This window comes from Bubalus bubalis, chromosome 7 (assembly GCF_019923935.1).
Source record: "Bubalus bubalis isolate 160015118507 breed Murrah chromosome 7, NDDB_SH_1, whole genome shotgun sequence".
Lineage (NCBI taxonomy): Eukaryota > Metazoa > Chordata > Mammalia > Artiodactyla > Bovidae > Bubalus > Bubalus bubalis.
In genome coordinates this window covers 59,248,770-59,270,700 of record NC_059163.1, presented here as the reverse complement: position 1 = coordinate 59,270,700, position 21,931 = coordinate 59,248,770, and the positions used below count along the sequence as shown (strand labels likewise).

The window sequence follows — 21,931 nt, the reverse complement described above, 5'->3', positions numbered from 1 at the left end:
GGATAGCAAGGAGAGAGATAAGAAAGCCTTCCTCAGGGATCAATGCAAAGAAATAGAGGAAAACAACATAATGGGAAGGACTAGAGATCTCTTCAGGAAAATTAGAGATACCAAGGGAACATTTCACACAAAGATGGGCTCAATAAAGGACAGAAATGGTATGGAAGAGGTGGCAAGAATACACAGAAGAACTGTACAAAAAGATCTTCATGACCAAGATAATCACGATGGTGTGATCATTCACCTAGAGCCAGACATCCTGGAATGTGAAGTCAAGTGGGCCTTAAAAAGCATCACTACGGACAAAGTGGAGGTGATGGAATTCCAGTTGAGCTCTTTCAAATCCTGAAAGATGATGCTGTGAAAGTGCTGCACTCAATATGCCAGCAAATTTGGAAAACTCAGCAGTGGCCACAGGACTGGAAAAGGTCAGTTTTCATTCCAATCCCAAAGAAAGGCAATGCCAAAGAATGCTCAAACTACCGTACAATTGCACTCATCTCACATGTTAGTAAAGTAATGCTCAAATATAAAGTATCAGTTCAGTTCAGTCGCTCAGTCATGTCCGACTCTTTGCGTCCCCATGAATCACAGCACACCAGGCCTCCCTGTCCATCACCAACTCCCGGAGTTCACTCAGACTCGCGTCCATGGAGTCAGTCATGCCATCCAGCCACATCTCATCCTCTGTCGTCCCCTTCTCCTCCTGCCCCCAATCCCTCCCAGCATCAGAGTCTTTTCCAATGAGTCAACTCTTCGCATGAGGTGGCCAGAGTATTGGAGTTTCAGCTTTAGCATCAGTCCTTCCAATGAACACCCAGGACTGATCTCCTTTGGGATGGACTGGTTGGATCTCCTTGCAGTCCAAGGGACTCTCAAGAGTCTTCTCCAACTCCACAGTTCAAAAGCATTGATTCTTCGGCACTCAGCTTTCTTCACAGTCCAACTCTCACATTCAAACATGACCACCGGAAAAACCATAGCCTTGACTAGACGGACCTTTGTTGACAAAGTAATGTCTCTGCTTTTTAATATGCTATCTAGGTTATAGATGTTAATAATATATCAATATCAGTTCATCAATTATAATAAATAGACCACTAATGAAAAATGTTATAATAGGGAAAATTGTGTCGAGTGAAAAAAGGGACATTTGGGAGTTGTCTAACCTATTTACTCAAATTTTCTATAAACCAAAAACTGCTCTAAAAAATAAAGTCCATTAATTTAAAAAAAAAAAAAAAGAAGAGAGAAGAAAAGAAGTCAATAGAAACTGTCCCCGAAGAAGCATATGCACTGATTTGCTTGACAAAGACTTTAAATCAATTGTCTTAAAAGTTAACTACATGACCATGGTCTCTTTTCACTGGACTCAGAATACTTTTTTTCTCTTTCAAAGGACAGTCCTCTTCTCCCCTCAAAATGTTTTACTGGTCAGTTTAATCATCTAAAATTATTCAAAAGGGTAAACAAGGAGCTACTGCCAGAAACTACAGACGTTCTTGAGTCTACATCAGTATTCAATTTGGTACTGCTTCAGCCATCTGCTGCAACCAGAGATACCACCCCACCATGGGTGAGGGGTTAACAAATCCATTTCTCTCCTTATTCATGGACTAATCTGATCTCTTTTCTGAAAACCTGAAACATGGGGAATGTCAGCTGGGTTCTCAGAAAAAAGCACTTCTGGTAAAGATGACTATTTAAGGGACTCCCCTGGTGGTCCAGGGTATAAAACCCTATACTCCCAATGCAGGGGGCACAGGTTCAATCCCTGGTCATGGAACTAAGATCCCACAAAGCACAACTGATGTGCCACAACAAAGACCCAGCAAGGCCAATGCAAGTAATTTAAAAAATATGACCACTGAATAGTAAGTAGCACCCAGGCGGAAAGAACTGTGTTGGAAACCTGAGCTCTATTTCCTCTCCTGTATCTTTCTTAGTAAAGTGGGACCAACTGTGGCCTGGGCTTCCCAGGAGGCACTACTGGTTAAGAACCCACCTGCCAATGCAGGAGATGTAAGAGATACAGGTTGCATCCCTGGGTGTGGTAGATGCCCTGGAGAAGGAAATGGCAACCCATTCCAGTATTCTTGCCTAGAAAATCCCATGGACAGAGAAGCCTGAAGGGTTACAGTCCATAAGGTCACAAAGAGTTGGACATGACTGAACCGATGGAGCACGCACGCAAGTGTGACCTATTGGAGTCTGTGCATCTGAATTTTGAGATGAGCCTGAGAGGTCCTCTGGGTGAGTGTTGCAGATCCATGCCAACAGTGGGCTAGATCTTCAGATGCTCAACTCAGTTTGCCTAAAGCAATATGAAGTGAAAAGGATGGGGAGGAAGGTGGTTGACAAGTCCCTGAGGCCTGATTGGAAGGCCCATCCACCAGCAGCTTGACCCCTAAATGTCTATGGCATATGACCGGGGGTGAATCCTTTTATGAGGGTAGATGAAAATGTGAGAAATCAGAGTTGGACCATAAAGAAGACTGAGCGCTGAAGAATTGATGCTTTCTAATTGTGGTGGTGGAGAAGACTCTTGAAAGTCCCTTGGACTTTAAGGAGATCAAACCAGTCAATCATAAAGGAAATCAACCCTGAATAGTCATTGGAACAATTTATGCTGAAGCTGAAGCTCCAATACTTTGACCACCTGATGCAAAGAGCTGACTCACTGGAAAAGACCCTAATTCTGGGAAAGATTGAAGGCAAGAAGAGAAGGAGGTGACAAAGGATGAGATGGTTAGATAGCATCACCAACTCATGGGATGTGAATTTGAACAAATTCCAAGAGATAGTGGAGGACAGAAGAGCCTGGTGTACTGAAGTCTATGACGTCCCCAAGAGTCAGACATGACTTAGTGACTGAACAACAACAGATGAAGATAAGAATGAGGCCACATTTATGTTACCAGAAAGAACTACTTACACTAACTCCGTGAACTGGACTTCACCAAAACCAGCTGTAGCTGGCCTAGCAGAGATAATGCTATGCTGTGTGGAGCCATTTGAGAAGATACAGTTAATACAGGCCAACCTGGCATTGATGACTAGCTGAGGGGTGGAGGCAGACACACCAGCCCACAGACCCCCTGACTGTGACTGAGACAGAGGGGTAACTAAAGTTAGGCCAAAGGTCAAGCAAGAAGCCAATCCTAGCAATTCAGACACACTCATGAGTCTGTGCCACTCCAGCTCTGATCTGCACAGAAAAACACCTATGAGCACCCACAGGGAACAAGAGTTGGCCAGGACAGACCAGGCCCCACAGCCACCTACCTCCCACAGCAGCGTCCTGAGAGCAGCGGTGGCAGTTGTGATGGCCACAGAGCAGCCTCCTCCAGCTACACCAGAATGCCCACACCACAGCTGCCTGGAACCACCTACAGGCAGAGGTTAGCGGTGCCTTCCCAGACCCACAAGGGGCAGCTGACACAACACACACACTCTGCTCTTCCCATTCACAGGAACATGTTTTTAGTTATAGGATCTTATTTTCAGACATAATTCCCATACAAATGGGTATGGGTTTCTCCAACTCACATTAGACCAGAAGCACCAAATTCAGAGAGGCAGGATTTGGCACTTGATAATCTGGGATCATCAAATTCCTACAGTTGACATGCTGATAAAACAGGAGATGATAGAGAAATATTAAAAAGTACATTGAAGGAATCAGAAGGCACATCAGAATAAAGTGGGTGCAAATAAAAGAGAACAGTCTTCCCAGAGCCCAGAAAGTCTCACCCTTCTACAGTGGATGACAGACATTGCCTCTCATGACAACGATGCAGAGTGAATGAGAAAAGATGACCTGGTTGAGAAGAGGCAGGTGTATGACCCCATGGACTCAATATTTGCTACCAGGACAAAGGGCTAGAACTGCAACGCTTTCTCAATCCCATTTAGGGTCTGATCTCCACACAAAAAGCATCTAGGAGGCCCCAGGGGACCAGAGCAGACAACCACATTTCTTAAATAGGATCCTGTGTAGCTAGTATAACTGAGAACAGATTTTGACCACTTGTCGTTCAGTTTTATTAACAGAAAGACCTACTGTTCATTACTGGAGGGTATACTGGACATTGCAAAATGGTTAAGAGATGAGTAGTTTCAATAAATCATACTTTGGAAGAGTAAAAACTCTTCCTGGTTGGGGAAATTTCATTACAAACTGGCACATAGCAGTGAAAAGTCCCTCCCTGCTGCTTCAACACAGCATTTTCCAACTGCCCATAGTACAGTCATATTTCTGTCTACAAAATAAATTTTTAAAGTCACTTTTAAAAATGTTCTAAATAATCTCTGGATCAAGAAAACCACATTTTCAACTATAAACATTAAAAATGGTGAGAGTCAACAGGGTGATGGGCACTTGCTCTAGCCACCATCTCTTGCCCTAAATCCCCAAAACGATGAAATACACACAGATATAAAATCAGAAAGGGAAGTGTTTAGGGGAACTGAAACCAAGAGAAGTCTCTGAAATCCACAAGCAGATCGAACTATGACAGACAATACCAGCCTTCCAGAGATGTCTACTTCCTAATCCCAGGATTTGTAAATATGCTGTTACATGGAAAGGGGGATTTAAAGCTGCAGGTAGCATTAAGGTTGCTAATCAGTAGATCTTAAAATTTACACGAGTGGGCCCAATGCAATCACAAGTATCTTTAGAAGTGGAAGACAGAGGCAGAAGAGGTCAGAGTGATGTGATATGAGAAGGACATGACCTTCCTTGAGGAAGGGGGCCATGAATCAAAGTATGCAGGCAGCCTCTAGAAGCTCAAAAGGCAAGTAAGTGGATTCTCCCCCAGAGCCTCCAGAAGCAATGCAGACTTGCCAACACCTTAACTTAAACCCAACAAGACCAGTGTTGGACTGCTAGCCTACAGAACTGTAAAATGATAAAGTGTTCTTTTTAAGCTACTAAGCTTGTGGTAATTTGTTACAGCAGCAAAATGAAATTAATACAGACTAGCTTGGTCCACCCCTCCAACAAGCAGGCTGTGAAAACAGATCAACAAGCAGTTATACATAAGCATCCCTGGTGGCTCAGATGGTAAAGAATCCGCCTGCGATGCAGGAGACCCAGGTTCAACCCCTAAGTCAGGAAGATCCCCTGGAGAAAGGAATGGCTACCTTTCCTTGCCTGGAGAATCCCATGGTCAGAGGAGCCTGGAAGGCTACAGTCCATGGGGTCACAAAGAGTCGGACTGAGGACTATTATCTAACTATCATTCACAATTTGAGTTGCACAAACAAGAAGCATGACACTTTCACCAGTAAACACTGTGACAGAAAGGAACCAAACACAAACTATGAGAGACATTAACACCCAAGGAGACAGAGATAAAAGAGAAAAACAGGCATCTGTAACAGACAGGTGTCCTCAGAGAGAGAAAACTCTAAAAAGGAATGGAGTAGGAATCATGAACATTAAAAACTTAATAACTGAAATGGAAGACTTACTGGGTGAGTTGAACTGCAGAGTGGCACTGCTAATGTAAGAATGAGTGAGAGAGAAGACCAAGGAGAGGCATTTTCCCAAAATACAGTCCAAGAAGCCAAAGAGATTAAATATACGAAAGAAATGCTAAAAAAATGTGGAAGACAGACCCACCATATTACTAAAGGATAGACTCTATGCTCTGAAAAAGAAACTGACTCGAATAAATTGGGAATCAAAAAGGAGCACTTTGAAAAGAAAGTACAAAGTGTATTGCTAAGTCCTAATACAGATTGAAGGGCATTTTACTAACAATCTGAAATTTAAATTGCCAGTGTTAACAAGGGGTTAGTGGATGGTGGAGGGAGAGGGAGAAAGTGGACCAAAAGCATGTTACAATCCTTGCCTGACTAAGAAGAAGCTATATATACCAAGTAACTCAATATTCTGTTAGAAAAATATATGTTTAAGTATGTATATTATAAAATTAAGAGTAATTATTATAAAATACAAATAAAAAAGATACACTCCAACTATTTGGTAGCAGGGAAAAGATCAGATATGAGAAACTCTATTCAATCTCGCTCTGTGCTGAAGAAATAACACACGATGATTAATTCAGATGTTTTGGGTTTGTAACCATGACTTATTATTAGCAAATCCATGACAATTACACAGCAATGGATTAAAGGAAAAAAAGACGAGCATCTCCATAGACATTAAAAATTCACTTGATAAAATTCAGCATTCATCTTTGACTAAAAACATGTTAATTAAAGTATACATGCAAAAGATACTTCTAAAACTTGATAAAGACTATATCAAGTATCTGACTTAAACCAATATCCTACTCCCAAAGCATTTCCATGAAGGTCAATGTATCTGACTTAAACCAATATCCTACTCCCAAAGCATTTCCATGAAGGTCAATGTCAAGGATGCCCACTATTTCTTAAAACTGTTTATTTACTTCTCTGTCTGCACTGGGTCTTAGTTGCCGCATGCAGGATCTTTAGTTGTGGCACGTGAACTCTTCAGTTGCCGAATGAAGAGGCTGAAGTCTCAGTCACTGGACCACCAGGGAAGTCCCTCAAGGATCCCCACTATTATTTAACACTGTTCTATAAGTTCTAGCCATTGTAATGAAGCAGGTGGGGGATGAGAGACAGGAATATTGGAGTGGAGGAAATAAAATTATCATTATTTTTAATTATATGATTGTCACTGTAGAAAATCCAAGAGAAGTAGTTGAAAACCTGTTAGAACCAGTAAAAGAGAACAATACAGGGGCCAGTACAAAATAAATTATTTTTTAAAAATCTGTCCAAAAGTAGCAAGCAGATTGTCAAATAAATTATGGTATCTCCATACAATTAAATACCACTGTGTGGCCTTTAAAAATAATGAAAATCTAACTCCATGGAAAACTGCTCACTATATATATGTGACAAAAGTAGTTTACTTATAAAATGTACAGCAGTTAATATGTACATACATATGGAAAAATACAAGATACATATCAAGATATTAACAGTGGTGATTTCTTCATGGTAAAATTTTAAGGGGGGTTTATTTTCCTTTTAGTCGTTCCCTGTATCTTTCAAATTTTGGACGTTTAAAATTAAGAAGAGCACATTATTTGCTCAGAAAATTTACCTCTTCAAAATCAACAGTGAATAATATGACTAATGTCCAATTTCACAACAATTAAAAATCATATTAAATAAAAAAATATATAACATCTAAATGAAACTTGTGATATTAGACTGAATCTTATTTTAGACAGATCTGCTGTAAAAGTTACCTGAGTAACAAGTGGAGAGAGGATTTTAAGAGGCACCAGGCATTAGAGTCTGTTAAGATAAAAATGCTAACTTTTATAATGTTATATGGATACATTAGGAAAATGTACTTCTTTTAGAGATACAGAATGAAGCCTTTAGAGATGAAACATTAGCATGCCTATAATTTATGATATTTAAGTATGAAAAGATACAGTGAATCAAACGGGATTTTTTTCTTAAATATTTTTTTTAAAGGCATGATTATTTTCACCTACCAAATTGGGGAAATTCAAAAATATAATACCCAAGGTTGGCAGGTGGGACTAAAATGAGAACTCTCATTTAATTCTGGCAGGAATGAAAAATTAGTACAACTTTTCTGAAAAGCAACTTGGTCACATAGATAAATTCCTTAAAAATATGCTTACCTTTATTTTAGCAATTCTACTTCTCAAAATTTCTTCTAAAGAAATACACATAAAAATACTACTATGAGGATGCTCATCAGGATGAAAAACTGAAAAAAAAATCATAATGACTAAAAGTATAGAAAATTGTTTAATCAGTTATGTACACCCATACTATGGAACAATATATGCAGCCATAAATACTGCACTTTGTGGGGGAAAGTCTATAAAATAATGTTAAATGAATAAAAGAATACAAAATTCTGTGCATAGTAGGACTCTAGTATTGTTGAATATGATTAAAATCTAACATATACACAACGCCTGGGGGAGAAAAGAATGGAAAGAAATAAACAAAATGCTAATAGCGATTATCTCTAGATCTCTTAAATCATAGATGAATTTAATTTTTTCTTGTAACTTTTGTATATTTCCAAAATTTCTAATTTTGAACATCTTTTATAACTTGAAAGACTTGTCTGAAAATATAGCTAATATTAAAGAAACACACTTGTATTATTTGTGTGGGAAAAGAGAGAGAGAGGGAGAATTTCTTCCTCCTGATAGATAATTGACATCTCTGAATGAAAACCCACTGAAAGGTCTCTGGATGGTGTCTGTGTTCAGGGAACTGAAACACAGCCACTATGTGGGAAAGTTGATCAGCTTCCCTTATATTACCCTGCCTCCAAAACACAAAGATTCCTCCCAGATCATTTATACCCTAATGTGGTTCCTAGTGTTTACATTTAAGCCAAGAGTTTGTCTGAAAAAGAAGGGGGGAAAAAGTGAGACAAAAGAACAGAAGATTAGAGAGCTCACAGGTTTTTTTTTTTTTTTTTAAGGAAGTGAAAGAGACAAAAAGTTAAAAAAAATTTTTTTTCTTTAATGCATCAAATGAAAGATGGGGGGAGACAGATGCAAGACGCTCTGTATCAAGAAAAAAAAGTAGATAAGATCTATGAAAATCAAAACTATGAAAAATGAAAGACCAGAAAAACTTGAGATTCCATAATCAAATCAACAAATATGCAAGAGAAATATTGTTTTATTTGTCAAAGTTTGGGTGAGAAAGTTGAAAAAGGCAAGTTCTGGGCCGGTCACTGCCACTTCCTTCATTTAATAACTGTTTATTCTGAGTGTAGTACGTGCCAGCCCTGCCCCAGACCGTCAATGCTGGGGCGTATAAATACGAATAGCACAAGTTAAATCCCTGCTTTCAAATGCTTATAAATAAGTGGCAGACACAAATAAATGATTCCAGACCGTGTTACAGCGAGAATCAAACACTCATGTCTAGTATAAAAACATATAACATGCGATAGGATAGTTGTCATGGAACCAGGAAAACGTGAAAAGACAGAATGTAGTAGACAAAAACGGAAGAAAGCAATAACGTCAGTTAGCTTTTTTTCCCTTAAATATGACAAGTGCTAGTTATTTCTGTGTCTTTCAAGATAGCCATATCTTCGTCTTTCTTGTATAACAGAAAGAACGTTTGCAACATTAAAAAAAAAAATCACCTTAAAAGCATTTTGCAAAAACTTGACCTATTTCCTATACAACCGCTAGCATTTTCTTGTTTATTTGAAGTAATTATGCCATAATTTGTAAAAGCCACAAAAGCCTTCTTACTTACCAAGATTTCTTTCTCAGAAGGAGAGAAAAGAACTTCTAAAGGTACGGAAAAAGAGCTTGACAAAATGCAAGTCCTTAGTCTAAGTAAAGCAGTATCATAGAAACGGTTTTGCGCCATCTGTCGGACTTTACTGTAATTACTCCTGCACACGTATTTCCCTTCTAAGGTCCTGAGCAAAGCACATGGATCAGTAGGTTTTTCTGAGCTACAGACTTAAACAGTAATCAAAATTTTAAATTTATATCATCACCCATCTGATAACAATGTCAATGTGAAGAAAAATGTTTTTCTAAGAGAATATTTATCTGTAAGAGTTTGCAACCTGAGTGTTAAATTGTCACCACAGTGGAAAGTTATTCAACTTAGCCTGTTTTATCATCATATTTAATATTTCCAAAATAATTGCAACTACCATGATTAAGCAATTTTGGAGCATTATTTTAGCGACCTGGGAGACTAAAATAAAATAAGCTTAGTTTCCAGAACTGTTTTTTTAAAAATCAGCTTTTAAGAAAGTTTAATAGTTAGCACACCTGGGGGAAATTGCATTCTGTTTCTCCATGTTCTGACCAACATTTGGTATGGCTAGATGTTTTCATTTTTAATTCTAGAAAAATAAATAATAGTGAGATCCTGCAAGACTAATTAAAAATTAATTTTCTAAAGGCCATTTAAAAAAAATAAAAATAAAAAATAAAGGCCATTTAGAATAATTTAGAGCAATATAAAAAAAGGTTGATGATACAAAAAGAGGATGTCTAGTTAACAAGATACTTCAGGCATCCAGGATACCTTATTTCCAAGACGCTCCCTTAAATGAGGTTCTGTAAGGAACTGAACACATGAGTTAAATAGTTAGTCTATAATTAATCCCAGTCTTTGGCATTATTTCCCATCATTAAAAAAATAAGTTAAGACCCTACTGTCTGATCCACAACAAAGTTGGACATCAGGATAAGAATCACTTCTGCTTTCAGCAGGAAAGGAAAGGCCAGCTTCTCGAGATTCATTCTTACTCATCAAACATAAAGGGAAGCCTTTGCAGGCCGGGGGAGGATCAGCAAGGAGTGGCTGGGTCTCTGCTAAATGAGCAGAAGAGATGGCTAGAGAGGAGTGGGTCTCTGACCCTTGGAAACCAGCTTTGTGAAACAGAGGAGAAAGGAACCAGCTATGGGTTTGAGGGAATTTCAAAGAACATGGGTCTTTAAGAAATACGCACACACACATCACTGCTGATGTGGCCGCATCACATGGTGACAAGATGTTTGTAAGGTTTGGTCACAAATGCTCCTTAGGGCATTGCATAATAACACCGGTTTCTGGGAACAAGGAGACTATTCTTGTGAGGCTATTATGATTCTGAGAAATGTCTTTAAGGAGATGACAAAACCCACAAAATTCAGGTGATATGGAAGATGGCATGACAGTGGAACAAACAGGCAATGCTGGGCAGAAGTCCTCCCAAGGCTGTGCCCTAGCTGTGTGGCCCTGGGCAAATGACTTAACCCCAAAGACTCCATTTGTTCATTCATAAGATGGGAGTGCTTATGAGTTTTTCAGACTTTCCTGGTGGCTCAGCCATTAAAGAATCAGCCTGCAATGAGGGAGAACTGAGTTCGATGCCTGGGTTGGGAAGATCCCTGGGAAGAGGGAATGGCAACCCATTCCAGTATTCTTGCCTAAGAACCCCACGGACAGAGAAGCCTGGCGGCCATGGTCCATGGGGTCACGAAGAGTTGGACACGACTGAGCGACTAACACTTAAGAGTTTTAGGCAAGACAATAATAAAAAGTGGCTGAAATAGTGATTGTCCAAGAAGACAAGTCATTATAGTAAAGAGTTTTGGAATTTTATGCAAGTCTTACATTTTTTATGCTGAGGTGGAAAGACTTCAGGATATACTGTTAAATGAAGAAAAGCAAAGAAAAGAAGAATAGGAGAGCGTGACAGCATTTATATACAATCTGGTCCCTCAGACACCTGCATAGGTTATCTTTTTGCCAGGAGCAAGACATACACAAAGGACACACACACACACACACACACACAGAAAAGGAACAGACCAGGTGAAAACAGAGGCAGAGATTAGAAGTCTGCGGCCACAGCCAAGGAATGCCCGGAACCACCAGAAGCTAGCAGCCCTGTCAGCACCTTGATTTAGGATTTCAAGCATCAAAAAGTGTGAAAGAATCAATTTCTCTTGTTTTAAACCACCAATTTGTGGGAATATTTTACGGCAGCCACAGGCATCTAACACAAGGGTCAACATAGTTATGCTGACATCTGCATAAAAATCTTTTTTTTCTGCTGCTGCTGCTAAGTCGCTTCAGTCGTGTCCGACTCTGCGCAACCCCATAGATGGCAGCCCACCAGGCTCCCCCGTCCCTGGGATTCTCCAGGCAAGAACACTGGAGTGGGTTGCCATTTCCTTCTCCAATGCATGAAAGTGAAAAGTGAAAGTGAAGTCGCTCAGATGGGTCCGACTCCTTGAGACCCCATGGACTGTAGCCCACCAGGCTCCTCTGTCCATGGGATTGTCCAGGCAAGAGTACCAAAGTGGGTTGCCATTTCCTTTTTTTCTGAGGGGATATTTAAAAAGCTGTTACCTTTGAGCAGAAGAACCAAGGGAGGGAGATATTTTTACTCATTCTTTTACACTCTTTTGTCCTGTTTTAGTGTCTTTGCTATGTACATGCATTACTTTTATTTTTAAAAAACAAAATAGCATTATAGCAGGATAAGTAAAATAGTCTAAAGCCAGCAAATATACTGTCCGCATACAGAAGCAAAGCACTACTTTAGTGATTCTTGCTCTTTAAAAAAACTTTCTCTAAAATCAATAAATAAATCACCTACCAACAGCTTGGAAATAAATTATATGAAAATGATCTATATCATAAAATATACAAACCACTTGAAATAAAACTGATAATTCAAATATTAATATTAAAACCAAAATGTGCTGAATTTTTTTTAAAGCCACATTCCAAGAGAAACATGCAACACAAAAAGGTTACTTTTAGAAATATATAAAAAGTTCCCATAAATCCATATTAAAATGACTAACAAACCCAATCAGGGGTGGTGGAATTGCAAAGGATATAAACAAATGGATAACCTTCAGACAACTGAGAGACACCATTTACACCCCTTTGAGGGAAAAAATTAAAATATCTATAATATCCCCTTCGAACTGTGTGGTGTTGGAGAAGAGTCTTGAGAGTCCCTTGGACAGCAAGGAGATCAAACCAGTCAATTCTACAGGAAATCAATTCTGAGTATTCATTGGAAGGACTGATGCTGAAGATGAAGTTTCAATATTTTGGCCACCTGATGCAAAGAGCAGACTCATTGGAAGAGACCCAGATGCTGAGAAAGACTGAGGGCAGGAGGAGAAGGGGATGACAGAAGACGAGATGGTTGGATGGCATCCCCGACTCAATGGACATGAGTTTGAGCAAACTCCAAGAGATAATAAAGGACAGGGAACCCCGCTGTGCTGCAGTCCATGAGGTCACAAAGAGTCGGACACAACTGAGCGACTGAACAACAACAAACATAATACCCCCAATGTTGGTCAGAATGTGAGGAAACAGGAGCTCTCACATATGTCCAGAGATCCTGACTTAAACAGTCTGGGATGGAGTCGGCCATCAGTACTACTTTGAAAATTCTTCAGGTGATTCTACTCCAACCCAGTGAGGATCGGAGACCCTGAGATCTAAATGCCAGACTCTGCTCTTCTTTACACCAGAAATCCTTGAAAGAGTTGTTTCACTCACTGTCTCTAATTATTCTCCTCCCATTCTCTCAAACCCACTCAATGCAAGTATCCTTCCCTTCAGCTCCAGAGAAACAACCCTTGTGAAGGTCACCAATGACCACACTGCCAAATCCAAAGGTCAAGTCTCAACTTTCATCGTAACTACCAGCAGCATTTAACACAGTTAGAGGGATATGAAAAGTTTTCTTACTTGATTGCTGGAGGAATCAGGCATCCTGACTTCAGACTATACACAAAGCCACAGTAATCAAAATGGTATGATACTGGCACAAAAACAGAAATAGAAATCAATGGGACAGAATAGAAAGCCCATAAATAAACTGACACACCTATGGTCAATTAATCTATGACAAAGGAGGCAAAACTATACAATGGAAAAAACCAATCTCTTCAATAAATGGTGCTGGAAAAACTGAACAGCTATATGTAAGGAATAGGAAATTAGAATATTCTTTAACACCATACACAAAAATAAACTCAAAATGGATTAAAAACCTATATGTAAGACCAGATACTATAAAACTCTTAGAAGAAAACATAAGCAGAACACTCTTTACATAAATAGAGGCAATATCTTTTTCAAGCTGTCTCCTAGAGTGATGGAAATAAAAACAAAAACAAATGGGACCTAATTAAACTCAAAAGTGTTTACACAGCAAAGGAAACCATAAACAAAATGAAATGACAACATACAGAATGGGAGAAAATATTTGCAACCAACAAGGGATTAGTCTCTAAAATTTACAAACAACTAATGAGGCTCACTGTGAAAAAACCTGAGCGCCGAAGAATTGATGCTTTTGAACTGTGGTGTTGGAGAAGACTCTTGAGAGTCCTTTGGACTGCAAGGAGATCCAACCAGTCCATCCTAAAAGAGATCAGTCCTGGATGTTCATTGGAAGGACTGATGCTGAAGCTGAAGCTCCAGTACTTTGGCCACCTGCTGTGAAGAGTTAACTCATTGGAAAAGACTCTGATGCTGGGAGGGATTGGGGGCAGGAGGAGAAGGGGACGACAGAGGATGAGATGGCTGGATGGCATCACTGACTCGATGGACGTGAGTTTGAGTAAACTCTGGGAGTTGGTGCTGGACAGGGAGGCCTGGCGTGCTGCAATTCATGGGGTTACAAAGAGTCAGACACGACTGAGCGACTGAACTGAACTGAACTGAATGAGGCTCAATTAAAATAAATAAATAAGAAGACCTAAACAGACATTCTTCCAAAGAAGACATATAGCTGACCAAGAGATACATGAAAAGACATTCAACATTGCTAATTATTAGAGAAATGCAAATCAAAACTATAACTAGATGTCATCTCACATCAGTCAGTATGCTGCTGCTGCTGCTAAGTCGCTTCAGTCGTGTCCGACTCTGTGCGACCCCAGAGACGGCAGCCCACCAGGCTCCCCCGTCCCTGGGATTCTCCAGGCAAGAACACTGGAGTGGGTTGCCATTTCCTTCTCCAATGCATGAAAGTGAAAAGTGAAAGTGAAGTCGTTCAGTCGTGTCCGATTCTTAGCGACCCCATGGACTGCCGCCTACCAGGCCCCTCAGTCCATGGGATTTTCCAGGCAAGAGTACTGGAGTGGGTTGCCATTGCCTTCTCCCAATAGCCATCATCAAAAAATCTACAAAGAATAAATGCTGGAGGAGGTGTGGAGAAAAGGGAACCCTCCTACACTGTTAGTAGGAATGTAAATTGGTACAGTCACTATGGAGAACTATAGGGACGTTCCTTAAAAAACTAAAAATAAAACTTAAAAACTAAAACTAGAACTATCATAGATCCAACAATCCCACTCCTGGACATGTATCTGGAGAAAAACATGGTTTGAAAGGCTACATGCACCCCAATGTTCATTGCAACCTTGTTTACAATAGTCCAGACATGGAAGCAACCTAAATGTCTACAGATGACTGGATAAAGAAAAGGTGGTACATATACAATGGAATATTACTCAGCCATTAAAAAGAATGAAATAATGCTATTTGCAGCAACATAGATGGACCTAGACATCATCATACTAAGTGAAGTCAGACAAAGAAAGACAAATATAGTGGTGCTTATATGTAAAATCTTTTAAAAATTGTACAAATGAACTTTTTTTTACAAAACAGAAAGATTCACAGACTTTGAGAACAAACTTATTGTTGTGGGGGGGGAGGAGGGGGATAGATTAGGAGTTTGGGATTGATCTATATAAAATAGATAACCAACAAGGAATTATTGTATAGCACAGGGAACTGTGCTCAGTATTCTGCAATAACCTGAATAGGAAAGAATTTGAAAAAGAATAGATACATGAATGTGTATAACTGAATCCCTTTGCTATACACTTGAAACTAACATGACATTGTTAACTGACTATACTCCAATATAAAATAAAAATTAAAATTAAAATTAAAAAAACGGGTGGGGGGTGGAATGCCTGATTGGGCTGTTGCCTTTCAGCAGGGTAGAGAGGGGCAGGTTTGGCAAAGGAACTTGCTGTGCCCAGTGCTAAGTCGCTTCAGTTGCCTCCGACTCTTTGCGACCCTGTGGACTACAGCCTGCCAGGCTCCTCTGTCCATGGAACTTTCCAGGCAAGAATACTGGAGTGGGTCCGGTTGCCATGCCCTCCTCCAGGGCATTTTCCGGACCCAAGGATCCAACCGGTATCTCTAATGTCTCCTGCATCAGCAGGTGGGTTCTTTGACCCAAGGCACACATAAGTCACAGTCACGGTGTCTGTGGCATACCAAAACACACCTGGAATACAATCTGCTAACACCACTGAAGAACTCAGAAAAAAATAACTGCTTTCAAAATTAAAATCTCCTTTTTATATAAAAATATACTATATATTCACAAGAATAGGTTTATACTGTACATGCGCTGTTCTAAGTTTCCCCTGCCCTCTCTTAATATTCGGCTACGGCCCGCCTTCCTTCCATATCAACAAACTGGACTTAGAGTTGTAATTTCTAACGACCACAGCATACCTGGTCGTTTCAAGTTACTAAAAATTACTTCACCAATCTTTTGTTGGGAGGACAGTTTATTTCCGGGTTGTTTTCTCTGGCATAAACAATCACAGTCAACATCCTTGGACATACATGTGTGCACATTTGACTGTTTATTTAGTACACATTCGCAGACGTGGAATTCCTGGGCCAATGCTAACACATTTGAATTTTGATCCACGTTTCCAAACTGGCCTTCTAGAAAGTGTTTTTATTCGGTTGACTGGTTTTAAATCAGATGACACTCTCACAAACAGGGTAAGGGAAAGCTATTTAAAGCACCATGGCCGGAGGGTGGGGGGGTGGGCGCCGGTGGCGGAGGAGTGGGATCGAAAACTCTTACTGAACTTGAGCAACCCTTTCCTGGTTTAACTGCGCAGTTTCCTGGGCGCTTTTAAAGGAAGCAAAGGCAACAGGAGAGCCCCAAGATCCGCCCCGGGCGGGGGTGGCCGCCCCTCCAGCTCACCAGGCGGCACGAAGTTCGGAAAAACCAAGTTTCCGATGGTTGGTCGGAAGTGCGGCCGGGACCCCCCCTCCTCGAACCCAGCAGCCTGGGTGAGGGGGTGCCCGGACCTCCGCCGCGCTCCGGGCCGGGATGGGGCCACGGGGGCGGGGCCCTGGTGGGGCCGCGGGGCGGGGCAGCTCGGCCAGCCCGCCCTGTCCCCCTCCCACCCGCCCTCCGGCCGCGTCCCCGCCAGCCCTGCCGACGTGGCGGGGCGGGACCCGGAGGCGCTCCCGCGCGCACTCGGCCGCCTGAGCGGTAAGAGCCCCGGGCACCTCTCGCCTTCACCCCCTTCCCCGGGCGGGCGCGGGGGCGGGAAGATGCGGGGACAGCTGCCGCGGGGTGATGGGGAGACCCTGCCATCTCTGTTTATCCCGTTCGGTTCCCCGAGTCGGCAGGGGCTGGGCACCGGGCACAGGATCGGAGGGAACGGCCCTGGAGGTGAAGGTCCGGGCAGGCGCGGGCGGCGCGGCCGAGGGCCCCGCGTGGGTGCGGGCGTGTGAGTGTGTGTGTGTGAGTGTGTGTCGCTCCAGGTCCACGCTCATGCACACACCCACACGCCCGCACTCCTGCTCTGCCCCCTCGGCCGGCGTGAACCTCTGCGGAGCCTGTCTTGTGCTCCTGAAGTATTCGGTCCCAGCGCAAAGCAAGTCTGAAAAAGTTTCCCCCAGGTCCCAGGTCCCAGGTCCCAGTGAGAGGCAGGCTGCGGTGTCTCCGCAGCTGCGGGCACAGGCGAAGCAAGCCCCATCCCGGGGTTCGCCAGCCCTTGGCCTGGAAAAGCCGAGCTCCGGCCTTGCCCTCCCACCCAAGCTCATCATCCATCATCTCTCCCGCTGCAGACGCCGGCACTGCCGGCGCTTCCACCCCAGCTAGCACCCTGAGCCAGCAGCACCTCTATTCACAGCCCCCAGGTTGAGCCCCACCCCCCACCTCAACACCCCCACCCGCCGGCCCAGTCGCTCGTCTTCTTCCCTGGAACCAGGCTTTTCTAACCATCTCAGATCAGGCGCCTGAACTTCACTGCCCTTTCCTGGAGTAGGAAGAACTCTCTGCATGAACTGTCAGGGTGATCTCTCTGTCCTTCGATGCCATCAGTTCTCATCCTAAACGTCTTGAGAGGGTCAAGCGGGTGGCTTTTAAAATCAATGTCTCGAACTCCAGAAGACCTCGTCCACCCTGAGAAAACTAAGTAGGCAGGCTTTCTCCTCAGAGCCTTCTCTGCCCTCGTTTCCTCCCTTGCCCCTTCCCCACCTCACCTGTGTCCATTCCCTGTCTTTCCTTCCTTTGCTAAGCTCAGGAAAAAATCTGATAAACTCCTTAGGGCATAAGTTCTAAGCAAAAGAAGGGAACTTTGAGGGTGGGATCTGAGGCTCCTTGGAGCCAGTGCAGAAGGAATTTGAGGGTGGGAAGGAGCCTTGCTGATTCTCACAGATTCAGACATTATTAGACCAGGCTTACATCACACATTGTTTCTCTTTAATCAATATCAAACAATATATTTCAGTTTAGTAAATACTAGAGTGTCGGAAAACAATCTAGGTGCTTGTTGGTCACAGTTCTGGAGGAGAGACAAATAAATGTCTATTTTTAAAAAATGATACAGAAATAAATACTCCTTAAAAATGTCATAGAAGTCTATGCAATGTATCTTCTAAAACATTGGAAGGAGAGGGGCAAATTTGGGAAAATTTCAAAGTAGAAAGTAACATTGTTGTTCAGCTGCTGAGTCATGTTAGACTCTGCCATCCCATAAACTACAGTGCACCAGGCTTCCCTGTCCTTTACTATCTCCTGCAGTTTGCTCAAACTCATGTCCATTGAGTTGATGAAAGTGATTCTAGACACTGAGAAAACAAAAACAAAAACAGGACTTTGCCAGGCAGTTGGAGGCAGGGCATCCTGGTCAGAAAACCCAGCATAAGCAAAGGTGGGAGATATTTATGAGCTGCCTGGGCAGTGATGGAAAATGTGCTGTCTGGTGAGTTGAGAGTTCCAGGAGGCTTACAGAGAAAGTGGAGCTGGTCTATGAGGGGCCCCAGATGCCGTGCAAAGGTGTTTAAACCTCATGTTTTTTAAACAGGGGAGCAAAAAGATCCTTATTCGTGTTTCATAAAATTACCTGGCAGACATGTGGAAGCCAAACTGGAGGAAAAAGAGTCTGGGCTCTGGGTACACATACTTGTCAAGTACCATTGGAACTCTTGCAACCTGGTTAAGATCCTGTCATCCACAGTTTTTGTTCCTGGTCTTTCACTGACTGACACTTTTTAAATTTGGAGGCAGTGATCTCACACAGGGTATTTATTGTATTACCAACTTCTTATTTTGCCAAGTGAGACCATTTAACAAATCCATGCACTCCAATACTATTTCATAAAATGAAAGATGTTTTAATACCAAGAAAAGCATGAAGGTTAAACTTGCAAGATGAAGGCAGTCCTTTACGTTGAATAAATTTAGACTGATGAAACACTATCTTGTCCTCATTTTTCTCTGTCATCACAGGCCGGTCCCAGTCCTGCAGTCTGTTATTGGGGAACAAAGTATGCAGATCGTTATGTCCACCCTTACTTTCCAGAGGAGGAAGTGAGGAAGCCCAACGAGAATGAGTGGGCTATACACCCGCAGAGAGATAGAGAGATCAGAGCACAATTCTTTCCACCTCAGCATCCATCCCTCCCATCCCTTGATATTCCTCCATGTGGCTGTTGGCCCAGCCACATAGCATCCGTTCTGCATGTCTAGATTCATTCCTAGCACATACTCTTTTCCCATCATGCCTTAATAACTGTCAAAGCCTCTTTCCAGGTTCTCCCTTGTATGAGATCAGTCTAGTTCAGGCACTTCTTTACCTGCTGTGATGTGCTGTTTACATCATCATTTAACCATTTCGTGTTAGAGGCAGTAGTTTCCTGGACCTTCACTGACCAGGAATCAGATGGAAACAGATTATTCGTTTTCTGAAGGATGTCTTCCGTTTTAAACTTATTTTTGGAGCCATGAAATTGTTGCTCCAATACCTAGCATAGTTCTGGGAGCATTTTAGGTGATGAATGAATTGACTCATGAAAAACTAACTTATATTCCCAGCCCACAAAGGCTTCTTTATATGCCACTCTTCCTCTTCTTGGAGTTTACTGAAGAAACTTCCTTGTTTCTGTGGGTTGAGGCTCCCTAGCATCAAAGCCGCAGGACACGGCTGTAATGGTCAACATTCCAAACCATAAATCAGGGCAAGTTTAAATCCGACTGCTTCAGGCAGAGATGGGGGCCAACCCAGGACGCACAGCGTGCATCCCGGCCACCAACAGTCCCTACATAGGAACAGCTGTGTCTTAGAACACACAGTTTGTAATGACTTCAGGTGGAAGGGCACTGTTTTAAAAATGACTACCTCTCTCCTGTCATAACATCCAGAGTAGACCAAGGTCTACCAGAATAAAAAAGATCTGGACGAAGCTTTCTTTTTTTGGTTTAGATTCAGGGAAAATATGGACTTGTAACAGAAAAGTTCACATACAATGAGAAGCTAAAGTAGGGCTGACCATTTTGATTATTTGAAAAGATGTAAAAATATAGTCTTCCTGAAATAAATTGTCCATAAATGTCTCCTAACAGTATTGGTTCAACTCCTTACAGCTGAATGTCACGTGTATTTCTGAAGGAATGGCTTCATGTTGATAATTGGATACAGAGTAGCCACAGGGAAGACAGGTTTTGTTGCAGTCATTTTTCCACAGTTGAGGTGACCTGACCTAAGGCAGTTTGGCCATCAGAGATGGGTGAAAGTGGTAGGCTCCTCTGTGCAACTGTAGAACCACAATCCACTCTCAGGAGTTCTGCCACACACTCCCATTTATATTAGCAACCAGGCTCAAATATACAGCTTGTTCTTGTCAGTTCTAGCTGACAAGAACAAGCTGTATATTTGAAGTTCTAGCTCTCTGTCTTTTTAGTCCTTGGGTGAGGACGGCCCTGGAGGCAGGACTCAGCTAACCCTGTAATCAGGCTTTGACGTATTCCTGCAATGAGCAGAGAACTAGAAAAACTCTAGGGCAAAGCTCAGTAGCTCCTGGATTCAGTATAATCTTTGCCCTGGAAATGGAAGAGCAGAAAGTACCTGTACAGAATTTCTTGCCAATCCAGTTTAAGCACCATTTCCATTTTATCAGTGAAAAATACTTTTAATAGTGTATTGTGTTAGTTGCTCAGTCATGTCCACCTCTTTGTGACCCCATGGATTGTAGCCCCCCCATGGTCCTCTGTCCATGGATCCTCCAGGCAAGAAACCTGGAGTGGGTAGGCATTCCCTTCTCCAGGGAATCTTCCCAACCCAGGGTTTGAACCTGGGTCTCCTGCATTGCAGGCAGATTCTTTGCCATCTGAGCCACTGGGGAAGCTTTTAATAGTACCCCCTGATAAATAGTGTTCAGAGAGAGGGATGTTTGAATCCTCTCACGAGGTGAACAGTCCATTACAGAATCTGAAATGGTAACTAAAGACCTTGAAAAGTATATTCCTTAATAGGACATTTAAAATGTTAACCAGCCACCCCCAGAGCATAAAATAAAACTAATCCATGTAGATGTTCCATGGTATGTGCTGAAATATTTTAGCACTAGGAACAGTATCACAACAATTTAAGGTGAAGCAGATATAAAATGTTTCTAATGCTTTTTATTCACCCATAAATGTTTATTATAACCAGGTTTATTCTCATGTTCCTGCTGATAGAGAAGTGAAATAGTTTGGAACTTCTTAATAATCCAGATTAATAGTAAGGTTTTTCAAATTATCTTACAAAGAAATTAAAATATCAGTGCCTTTGACTAAATGTTGATGAACACAAAAAGGGGAATATAAGTGATGTCCAAGTATGTGCTCAATCTCCTTATGTTCGTACTCCTAGGACCCAGGTGAGGATAAGGGTAAATTAGGAGAACTCTAGGCCATGGCAGTGAAGGAATGTCCTAGACCATGGGTCAGCAAACAGTTTTTATACAGGGCCAGATAGTAACTATTTTAGGCTTTGCAATTTTGGGGGCCATGTGGTCTCTCTCACCACTCTTCACCTCTGCTGTTGTACTCGAGAACCCACAGATGTTATATAAACAAGTGAGCATGTCTGTGTGCCAATAAAACTTTATTTACCAAAACAGAGGGAAGGCAAATTTAGGCACCTGGCTGTAGTTTGCCAACCTCTGTCCAGGCCAGTCCTGACTGGTTTTCACAAAAATTTTATAAGCTTCCACATGACAATAGCTTTTCAATTACCCTCCCTCAATCTCATCCCTCTCCCATAAACCACAGTAACAATCCCTTTTCTGCAGGGTAGCCAGAATCACTCTTTAC

The 21,931-nt window shown here is 41.9% G+C and overlaps 2 protein-coding genes across 14 annotated transcripts in view; one reads left to right on the top strand and one right to left on the bottom strand.

Moving 5' to 3' along the window:
• The window catches only part of TLR6 (toll like receptor 6), a 38,073-nt gene extending 21,398 nt beyond the window's left edge, over positions 1–16,675 (bottom strand). For 6 of the 10 annotated variants that reach the window (XM_025290166.2, XR_006552274.1, XR_006552275.1 and 3 more), the window contains exons 1-2: positions 9,286–9,336; positions 7,668–7,756 (exon numbers count right to left, since the gene is read on the bottom strand). The gene's annotated coding sequence lies outside the window, so the exon portion shown is untranslated. Of the gene's footprint in view, positions 1–7,259; positions 7,309–7,667; positions 7,757–9,285; positions 9,404–13,260; positions 13,334–16,543 lie in introns of those variants that run through there. The other 4 variants (XM_025290162.2, XM_025290165.3, XM_025290163.3 and 1 more) reach the window with 4 other exon arrangements.
• A 10-nt stretch (positions 16,676–16,685) lies between these two features.
• The window catches only part of FAM114A1 (family with sequence similarity 114 member A1), a 65,883-nt gene continuing 60,637 nt past the window's right edge, over positions 16,686–21,931 (top strand). For 3 of the 4 annotated variants that reach the window (XM_025290169.3, XM_025290168.3, XM_044945984.2), the window contains exon 1: positions 16,686–16,837. The gene's annotated coding sequence lies outside the window, so the exon portion shown is untranslated. The remainder of the gene's footprint in view (positions 16,838–21,931) is intronic. The other variant, XM_025290171.3, reaches the window with a different exon arrangement.